Raw genomic sequence first — 11496 nt, forward strand, 5'->3', positions numbered from 1 at the left:
TTCTGACATGCTTTCAGAATGGACCATCCTGGATATATTCTATGATGTGTCTGAATTATCAAAGATGTCATTGGACCATTCTGCAGGTGGATCCATTCACCTAAAGAAAACGCCTACAGAAGCTCAAGAACTCATTCACATGGTTGCAAATAACCAGTTCATGTACACTTTTGAAAGGAATCCTGTGAGTAATGGGACACCTCAGAGGAAGGGAGTTCTTGAAATTGATACTCTGAATGCCATATTGGCTCAGAATAAAATATTGACTCAGCAAGTCAATATGATCTCTCAGAGTCTGAATGGATTGAAGGAATTATCCAACAGTACTAAAGAGGCCTCTTCTGAAGAAGAAGCTTATGATCCTGAGAACCCTGCAATAGTAGAGGTGAATTACATGGGTGAACCCTATGGAAACACCTATAATCCCTCATGGAGAAATCATCCAGATTTCTCATGGAAGGATCAACAAAAGTCTCAACAAGGCTTTAATAATGGTGGAAGAAATAGGTTTAGCAATAGCAAACCTTTTCCATCATCCACTCAGCAATAGACAGAGAATTTTGAGCAGAATCCATCTAGCTTAGCAAATATAGTCTCTGATCTATCTAAGGCCACTGTGAGTTTCATGAATTAAACAAGGTCCTCCATTAGGAATTTGGAGGCACAAGTGGGCCAGCTGAGTAAAAGAGTCACTGAAATCCCTCCAGGTACTCTCCCAAGCAATACAGAAGAAAATCCAAAAAGAGAGTGCAAGGCCATAGCCTTACATGGTGTGGCCGAACCTACAAGGGAGGAGGAGGACGTGAATCCTTGTGAGGAAGACCTCATGGGACGTCCAGTGACCAATAAGGAGTATCCCTTTGAGGAACCAAAGGAATCTGAGGCTCATCTAAAGACCATAGAGATTCCATTGAACCTCCTTCTGCCCTTCATGAGCTCTGATGAGAATTCTTCCTCTGAAGAGGATGAAGACATTACTGAAGAGCAAGTTGATAAATACCTTGGTGAAATCATGAAGTTGAATGCCAAATTATTTGGTAATGAGACTTGGGAAGATGAACCCCCCTTGCTCACCATGAACTGAATGCATTGGATAGGCAGAAATTACCCCAAAAGAAATAGGATCCTGGTAAATTTCTAATTCCCTGCAAAATAGGCACCATGACCTTTGAGAAGGCTCTGTATGACCTGGGGTCAGGAATAAACTTAATGCCACTCTCTGTAATGGAGAAACTAGGGATCTTTGAGGTGCAAGCTGCCAGAATCTCATTAGAGATGGCAGATTGATGAGCGGATAATTTATACGCTTTTTGACATTGTTTTTAGTATGCTTTTAGTAGGATCTAGTTACTTTTAGGGATGTTTTCATTAGTTTTTATGTTAAATTCACATTTCTGGACTTTACTATGAGTTTGTGTGTTTTTCTGTGATTTTAGGTATTTTCTGGCTGAAATTGAGGGACTTGAGCAGAAATCAGATTCAGAGGTTGAAGAAGGACTGCTGATGCTGTTGGATTTTGACCTCCCTGCACTCAAAGTGGATTTTATGGAGCTACAGAACTCGAAATGGCACGCTTCTAATTGCATTGGAAAGTAGACATCCAGGGATTTCCAGCAATATATAATAGTCCATACTTTGGCCAAGAATAGATGACGCAAACTGGCGTTCAACACCAGGTCTCTGCCCAATTCTGGCGTCCAGCGCCAGAAAAGGATCCAAAACCAGAGTTGAACGCCAGAAATGGATCAAAACCTGGCGTTCAACTCCACAAATGGCCTCTGCACGTGGAAAGTTAAAGCTCAGCCCAAGCACACACCAAGTGGGCCCCGGAAGTGAATTTATGCATCAATTACTTACTCATGTAAACCCTAGTGACTAGTTTATTATAAATAGGACCTTTTACTATTGTATTAGACATCTTTGGATTACCTTATGATCCTTTGATCACGTTTTGGGGGCTGGCCATCTCGGCCATGCCTGGACCTTCACTTATGTATTTTCAACGGTAGAGTTTCTACACTCCATAGATTAAGGTGTGGAGCTCTGCTGTCCCTCAAAGATTAATGCAAAGTACTACTATTTTCTATTCAATTCATCTTATTTCGCTTCTAAGATATCCATTCGTACCCAAGAACATGATGAAGGTGATGATTATGTGACGCTCATCATCCTTCTCCCTTATGAACGCGTGCCTGACAAACACTTCCGTTCTACATGCAATAAGCTAGAATGAATATCTCTTGGATCCCTTAATCAGGATCTTCGTGGTGTAAGCTAGAATGATGGCGGCATTCAAGAGAATCCGGAAAGTCTAAACCTTGTCTGTGGTATTCCGAGTAGGATTCAATGAATGAATGACTGTGACGAGCTTTAAACTCGCGAGTGCTGGGCGTTAGTGACAGACGCAAAAGGAGGGTGAATCCTATTCCAGCATGATCGGGAACCTCAGATGAATAGCCGTGCCGTGACAGGGTGCGTTGATCATTTTCACAAGAGGAGGGGATGTAGCCACTGACAACGGTGATGCCCTTGCATAAAGCCAGCCATGGAAAGGAGTAAGTCTGATTGGATGAAGATAGCAGGAAAGCAGAGGTTCAGAGGAACGAAAGCATCTCTATTCGCTTATCTGAAATTCCTACCAATGAATTACATAAGTATTTCTATCCCTATTTTATTATATTAAATTCGAAAACACCATTATCAATTTATATCTGCCTAACTGAGATTTGCAAGGTGACCATAGCTTGCTTCATACCAACAATCTCCGTGGGATTCGACCCTTACTCACGTAAGGTATTACTTGGACGACCCAGTGCACTTGCTGGTTAGTTACACGGAGTTGTGAACCATGGTCTTGGCATCATGTTTTTGGCGCCATTTCCAGGAAAGAAAGAGCAATGAATTTTATATAATTAAAGTGTAATCACGATTCCGCGTACCAAGTTTTTGGCGCCGTTGCCGGGGATTGTTCGAGTTTGGACAACTAACGGTTGATCTTGTTGCTCAGATTAGGTAATTTTCTTTTTGTTTTGTTTTCAAAAAATTTTTCAAAAATTTTTCAAAAATTTATCCTGCGTTTTCGAAAAAAAAAATTTAAAAATAAAAATGTTTTCAAAAATAAATTATTCTATGGCTTCAGGATTTTTAAGAATGAATTCTAGTGTTTCATGAAACATGTTGAATCCTATCTGGCTGTAAAGCCATACCCAAACTGCTTTGGGATTGGTCTTCAACTAATCACCTCAATGGAGCCATGTCCAATTCTTTTGGATAGGGCATGTTAGGCTTGTCATGTCTGAATTACACTCATATTTTTATTAAAGCTTGGCTGGCTATTAAGCCATGCCTGACCCTTTGATTGGAGCTTTAAAACTAACATGGCAAGATTCCTGGAATTCATATTAAAAAATTTTGAAAAATCCTTATTTTTGTTTTTCAAATAATTTTCGAAAAAAAAATAATACAAAAAAATTAGAAAATCATAAAAATCAAAAATATTTTTTGTGTTCTTGTTTGAGTCTTGAGTCATGTTATAAGTTTGGTGTCAATTTCATGTGCATCTTGCATTATTTCGAAAATTTCATGCATTCATAGTGTTCTTCATGATCTTCAAGTTATTCTTGGTAAGTCTTCTTGTTTGATCTTGATGATTTTTTTTGTTTTGTGTTGTATGGTGTTTTTCATATGCATTCTTGAATTCTTAGTGCCTAAGCATTAAAGATTTCTAAGTTTGGTGTCATGCATGTTTTCTTTGCATTAAAAATTTTTCAAAAATATGTTCTTGGTGTTCATCTTGACATTCATAGTGTTCTTGGTGTTCATCTTGACATTCATAGCATTCTTGCATGCATTCATTGTTTTGATCTAAAAATCTTCATGCATTGCATAACTTTCATGTTTTTCTCTCTCATCATTAAAAATTCAAAAATCAAAAAAATATTTTTCCCTTTCCCTCTCATCAAATTCGAAAATTTGGATTGACTTTTTCAAAAATTTTTAAAATCAAGTTGTTTCTTATGAGTCAAATCAAATTTTCAATTTGAAAATCTTATCTTTTTCAAAATCTTTTTCAAAAATCAAATCTTTTTCAAAATTCTTAGTTATTTTCGAAAATAACATAATCAATTAATGTTTTGATTCAAAAATTTGAAGTTTGTTACTTGCTTGTTAAGAAAGATTCAAACTTTAAGTTCTAGAATCATATCTTGTGATTTCTTATGAATCAAGTCATTAATTGAGATTTTAAAAATCAAATCTTTTTCAAAACTAATTTCTAAAATATCTTCTTATCTTACCTTTTTCAAAAAGTTGGTTTCAAAATATCTTTTCTAACCCCCTAACTTCTTATCTTTTCAAAATTTGTTTCAACTAACTAACTAACTTTTTGTTTGTTTCTTAACTTTTTCAAAACTACCTAACTAACTCTCTCTCTCTAATTTTCGAAAATATCTGCCCTCTTTTTCAAAAATTTCTTTTTAATTAACTAATTATTTTTATTTTTATTTTTGATTTTAAAAATTTTCGAAAAATACTAACATTTTTCAAAAACCATTTTCGAAAATCACTAACTCTTTTTCAAAAATATTTTTCGAAAATTCTCCCTCTCCCATCTTATTCTATTTATTTATTCATTTACTAACATCTCATCTCACATCTCAACCCTCCTCACAGTTGTGTTTCTTCCATTCCATTACATTCTTTATCTCCCTCTTTTCTTTCACTCACAAAGGAATCCCTATACTGTGGTATAAAGGATTTCTATTATTATTATTTTTCTGTGCCCTCTTCTTTGTCATATGAGCAGGAGCAAGGACAAGAACATTCTTGTGGAAGCAGATCCAGAACCTGAAAGGACTCTGAAAAGGAAACTAAGAGAAGATAAAATACAACAATCCAGAGATAACCTTTCAGAAATTTTCGAACAGGAAGAGGAGATGGCAGCCGAAAATAATAATAATGTAAGGAAGAATGCTTGGTGACTTTACTGCACCTAATTCCAATTTACATGGAAGAAGCATCTCCATCCCTGCCATTGGAGTAAACAACTTTGAGCTGAAACCTCAATTAGTTTCTCTGATGCAGCAAAACTGCAAGTTTCATGGACTTCCATCTGAAGATCCTTTTCAGTTCTTAACTGAATTCTTGCAGATATGTGATACTGTTAAGACTAATGGAGTAGATCCTGAAGTCTACAGGCTCATGCTTTTCCCTTTTGCTGTAAGAGACAGAGCTAGAATATGGTTGGATTCTCAACCCAAAGACAGCCTGAACTCTTGGGATAAGCTGGTTACGGCTTTCTTAGCCAAGTACTTTCCTCCTCAAAAGCTGAGCAAGCTTAGAGCTGATGTTCAAACCTTCAGACAGAAAGAAGGTGAATCCCTCTATGAAGCTTGGGAAAGATACAAACAGTTGACCAAAAAGTGTCCTTCTGACATGCTTTCAGAATGGACCATCCTGGATATATTCTATGATGGTTTATCTGAGCTATCAAAGATGTCATTGGATACTTCTGCAGGTAGATCCATTCACCTAAAGAAAACGCCTGCAGAAGCTCAAGAACTCATTGACATGGTTGCTAATAACCAGTTCATGTACACTTCTGAAAGGAATCCTGTGAACAATGGGACGCCTATGAAGAAGGGAGTTCTTGAAATTGATACTCTGAATGCCATATTGGCTCAAAATAAAATATTGACTCAGCAAGTCAATATGATTTCTCAGAGTCTGAATGGAATGCAAGCTGCATCCAACAGTACTCAAGAGGCTTCTCCTGAAGAAGAAGCTTATGATCCTGAGAACCCTGCAATAGCAGAGGTAAACTACTTAGGTGAACCTTATGGAAACACCTATAACTCCACATGGAGAAATCATCCAAATTTCTCATGGAAGGATCAAAAGCCTCAACAAGGCTTTAATAATGGTGGAAGAAACAGGTTTAGTAATAGCAAGCCTTTTCCATCATCCACTCAGCAACAGACAGAGAATTCTGAGCAGAACCCATCTAGCTTAGCAAACTTAGTCTCTGATCTATCTAAGGCCACTGTGAGTTTCATGAATGAAACAAGGTCTTCCATTAGAAATTTGGAAGCACAAGTGGGCCAGCTGAGTAAAAGGATCACTGAAATCCCTCCTAGCACTCTCCCAAGCAATACAGAAGAAAATCCAAAAGGAGAGTGCAAGGCCATTGACATAACCAAAATGGCCGAACCCAAAGAGGGAGTGGAGGACGTGAATCCCAAGGAGGAAGACCTTCTGGGACGTCCAGTGATCAATAAAGAGCTTTCCTCTGAGGAACCAAAGGACTCTGAGGCTCATCTAGAGACCATAGAGATTCCATTGAACCTCCTTATGCCCTTCATGAGCTCTGATGAGTATTCCTCTTCTGAAGAGAATGAGGATGTTACTGAAGAGCAAACTGCCAAGTTTCTTGATGCAATCATGAAGCTGAATGCCAAATTATTTGGTATTGATACTTGGGAAGTTGAACCTCCCTTGTTCATCAATGAACTAAGTGATCTGGATCAACTAACATTGCCTCAGAAGAGACAGGATCCTGGAAAGTTCATAATACGCTGTACCATAGGCACCATAATCTTTAAGGCTCTGTGTGACCTTGGTTCAGGAATAAACCTCATGCCCCTCTCTGTAATAGAGAAACTGGGAATCTATGGGGTGCAAGCTGCTAAAATCTCATTAGAGATGGCAGACAATTCAAGAAAACAGGCATATGAACAAGTAGAGGACGTATTAGTAAAGGTTGAAGGCCTTTACATCCCTGCTGATTTCGTAGTCCTGGATACTGGAAAGGAAGAGGATGAATCCATCATCCTAGGAAGACCTTTCCTGGCCACAGCAAGAGCTGTGATTGATGTTGACAGAGGTGAACTAGTCCTTCAATGGAATGAGGACTCCCTTGTGTTTAAAACTCAAGGATCTCCCTCTGCAACCATGGAGAGGAAGCATGAAAAGCTTCTCTCAAAGCAGAGTCAACCCAAGCCCCTACAGTCAAACTCTAAGTTTGGTGTTGGGAGGCCACAACCAAACTCTAAGTTTGGTGTTGAACTCCCATATCCAAACTCTAAGTTTGGTGTTGGAGAGTCTCAACAAAGCTCTGCACATCTGTGAGGCTCTATGAGAGCCCACTGTCAAGCTACTGACATTAAAGAAGCGCTTGTTGGGAGGCAACCCAATTTTTATTTATCTAACAATATTTTTCTTAGTTATATGTCTTTATAGGTTCATGATCATGAGGAGTCACAAAATAAATATAAAAATTGAAAACGGAATCAAAAACAGCAGAAGAAAAATCACACCCTGGAGGAGCATCTGCCTGGCGTTCAACGCCAGAACAGAGCATGGTTCTGGCGCTGAACGCCCAAAATGGGCAGCATTCTGGCGCTGAACGCCCAGAACAAGCATGGTTCTAGCGTTCAACGCCAGAAATGGCAACAAATGGGTGTTGAACGCCCAAAATGGGCACCAACCTGGCACTGAACGCCCAGAGTTGTGTGCAAGGGCATTTTACATGCCTAAATTGGTGCAGGGATGTAAATGCCTTGACACCTCAGGATCTGTGAACCCCACAGGATCATCTCAGGATCTATGGACTCCACAGGATCATCTCAGGATCTGTGGACCCCACAGGATCCCCACCTTCCTTCCTCATAATCCTAGTTTTTTTTCCACATCTTCTTCTTCATCTATTCCTTCTTATTTTGCTCGAGGGCGAGCAACATTCTAAGTTTGGTGTGGTAAAACAATTATGTAAAGGATCTATAGCTCAGTGGTAGAACATGTGGCTGCAAATCAAGAGATCCCTGAGATACCTCAGGGGATGCACTTCCCTCCACATAATTATTGGAAGCAACTGAGGATAGAAATACCAAAAATCACTAGGAATCAAGCCACAAAAGCAAGGAAGAGACATAGAAGAGCTCAAGAACATCATTGAAATGCCATCATCACTAAGGTGGATTCATTCCTTGCTCTTATTTCTTCTGTTTTTCGTTTTCTATGTTATGTGCTTATCTATGCTTGTGTCTTCATTACATGATCATTAGTAGTTAGTAACAATGTCTTAAAGATATGAATGTCCTATGAATCCATCACCTCTCTTAAAAGAAAAATGTTTTAATTCAAAAGAACAAGAAGTACATGAGTTTCGAATTTATCCTTGAACTTAGTTTAATTATATTGATGTGGTGACAATGCTTCTTGTTTTCTGAATGTATGCTTGAACAGTGCATATGTCTTTTGAAGTTGTTGTTTAAGAATGTTAAATATGTTGGCTCTTGAAAGAATGATGACAAGGAGACATGTTATTTGATAATCTGAAAAATCATAAACTAAGAGGATAAGATGAAGCCATTAGTTGAAAAAGATAAGATAGAAGATATAGTTTAATTTTGAAGAGATATGATAGATTTTTGAAAAAGATAAATCTGAATTTTGAAAAAGATAATATGGAGATTTGAAAAAGATATGGATTAGTTGAAAAGATTTTAGAGTGAAAAAGATAGATTTGTTTTCAGAAAAGATTTGAAAAGAGTTGGATTGAATTTGGAAAGAGGGATTTTTAGAAATTAAGGATTTTAGAAATCAGGGTTCTTAACATGTTCATGTAAAAATCATGCATTGAAATATAAAATTTGAAATTAGAATGGAAATACGTGTGGAAAAATGAATTTGGCTCCTCCTTGCTATCCTGGCGTTTGAACGCCCAAACACTGCCTGTTTTGGGCGTTTAGCGCCCAAATGCTGCTCTCCTGGGCGTTCAACGCCCAGTTGCTGCCATTACTGAACGCCCAGTGGGTGCCCATTTCTGGTGTTGAACGCCCAGATTGCTACCATCACTGGCGTTCAGCGCCCAGTGGATGCCCATTTTGGGTGTTGAACGCCCAAAATGCACTTTTACTGGCGTTTTCTTGCTAGTGAGCTCTTTTTCTCTGTTTTGTGTGCTGAGGTCTTCTGTAAATGATTCCTCACCTTAGTGTCAGTGAACTTTATATAAACAAATAAAAATAAAAATAAAAAATAGGGCAAAATGCTTAGAGGATTGTTGCCCCATGGCTGGGTTGCCTCCCAGCAAGCGCTTCTTTATTGTCTTTAGCTGGACCTTGCTGAGCTTTTAATCTAGCTTCAGCCTTGAGCATTCTTGCTCAATGTTGCCTTCAAGATAATGCTTGATTCTCTGTCCATTGACAATGAACTTCTTATCAGAATCAATATCTTGAAGCTCCACATAACCATATGGTGATACACTTGTAATCACGTATGGTTCCCTCCACCGGGATTTCAGTTTCCTGGGGAATAGCCTGAGTCTAGAGTTAAACAACAGGACCTTCTGTCCTGGTTCAAAGATTCTAGATGACAGCTTTCTGTCATGCCACTTTTTTTATTTTTCTTTATAAAGCTTGGCATTTTCGAAAGCTGTTAATCTGAATTCCTCTAGCTCATTTAGCTGGAGCAATCATTTTTCTCCTGCTAATTTGGCATCAAAGTTTAGGAATCTGGTTGCCCAGTAGGCCTTATGTTCCAGTTCCACGGGCAGGTGACATGCCTTACCATACAAGAGTTGGTATGGAGATGTTCCTATAGGGGTCTTGAATGCTGTCCTGTAAGCCCACAGAGCATCATCCAAGCTCCGTGCCCAATCCTTTCTATGGGTACTTACTGTCCGTTCCAGGATTCTCTTTAATTCTCTGTTAGAGACTTCAGCTTGCCCATTGGTTTGTTGATGATATGGAGTGGCCACCTTGTGGCGAATTCCATACCGAACCATGGCAGAGTAAAGCTGTTTATTGCAGAAGTGAGTGCCCCCATCACTGATTAGTACTCTAGGGACACCAAACCTGCTAAAGATATGTTTCTGGAGGAACTTCAGCACTGTTTTAGTATCATTGTTGGGTGTGGCAATAGCCTCAACCCATTTTGATACATAATCAACTGCCACCAGAATATAAGTGTTTGAGTATGATGGTGGGAAAGGTCCCATGAAGTCAATTCCCCATACGTCAAACAACTCAATCTCCAATATTCCTTGTTGAGGCATGGCGTAACCATGAGGCAGATTGCCAGCTCTTTGGCAACTGTCACAGTTACGTACAAACTCTCGGGAATCTTTATAGAGTGTGGGCCAATAGAAGCCACATTGGAGGACCTTGGTGGCTGTTCGCTCACCTCTGAAATGGCCTCCATATTGAGATCCATGGCAATGCCACAGGATCCTCTGTACTTCTTCTCTAGGCACGCACCTACGGATTATTCCGTCTGCACATCTCTTAAAGAGATAAGGTTCATCCCACAAGTAATACTTTGCATCAGTAATTAATTTCTTCTTTTGTATCCTGTTGTACTCCTTGGGTATGAACCTTGCAGCTTTATAGTTTGCAATATCGGCAAACCATGGTGCTTCCTGAATGGCAAATAAATGCTCATAGGGAAACGTCTCAGAGATCTCAAGAAAGGGGAGGGGCGTCCCTTCCACTGGCTCTATCCGGGACAGATGATCAGCCACTTGGTTCTCTGTCCCTTTTCTGTCTCTTATTTCTATATCAAACTCTTGCAGAAGCAATACCCATCTGATGAGCCTGGGTTTTGAATCCTGCTTTGTGAGTAGATATTTAAGAGCAGCATGGTCAGTATACACAATCACTTTTGATCCTACTAAGTATGATCTGAACTTGTCAATGGCGTAAACCACTGCAAGTAATTCTTTTTCTATGGTTGTGTAATTTTTCTGGGCATCATTTAGAACGCGATTGGCATAATAAATGACATGCAGAAGCTTGTCATGCCTTTGTCCCAATACTGCACCAATGGCATGATCACTGGCATCACACATTAGCTCAAATGGTAATGTCCAGTCTGGTGCAGAAATGACTGGTGCTGTGACCAGCTTAGCTTTCAGCGTTTCAAACGCCTGCAGGCACTCTGTGTCAAACACAAATGGCGTGTCAGCAGCTAGCAGATTGCTTAGGGGTTTTGCGATTTTTGAAAAATCCTTTATAAATCTCCTATAGAATCCTGCATGCCCTAGAAAGCTTCTGATTGCCTTAACATTGGCAGGTGGTGGTAATTTTTCAATTACCTCTATTTTTGCTTGATCCACCTCTATTCCCTTGTTTGAGATTTTATGCCCAAGAACAATTCCTTCAGTCACCATGAAGTGACACTTTTCCCAGTTTAAAACTAGGTTGGTCTCTTGGCATCTTTTCAAAACAAGTTTCAGGTGATCAAGACAGGAGCTGAATGAGTCTCCATATACTGAGAAGTCATCCATGAAGACTTCCAGAAATATTTCCACCATATCAGAGAAAATAGAGAGCATGCATCTCTGGAAGGTTGCAGGCGCATTACATAGCCCAAATGGCATCCTTCTATAAGCAAACACTCCGGATGGACATGTGAATGCTGTTTTCTCTTGATCCTGGGGATCTACTGCAATCTGGTTATAGCCTGAGTAGCCATCCAAAAAGCAGTAATAATCATGACCTG

General features: G+C 39.2%; 1 non-coding gene across 1 annotated transcript; it reads right to left on the reverse strand.

The window, feature by feature from the left end:
- Window positions 1-5331: 5331 nt before the first annotated feature.
- LOC112780745 (small nucleolar RNA R71) lies at window positions 5332-5439 on the reverse strand. The gene has a single exon (XR_003191561.1). It is a non-coding gene; the product is annotated as a small nucleolar RNA R71 (small nucleolar RNA).
- Window positions 5440-11496: the final 6057 nt, after the last annotated feature.

Source organism: Arachis hypogaea, chromosome 19 (genome assembly GCF_003086295.3).
Source record: "Arachis hypogaea cultivar Tifrunner chromosome 19, arahy.Tifrunner.gnm2.J5K5, whole genome shotgun sequence".
NCBI classification, from domain to species: Eukaryota; Viridiplantae; Streptophyta; class Magnoliopsida; order Fabales; family Fabaceae; genus Arachis; species Arachis hypogaea.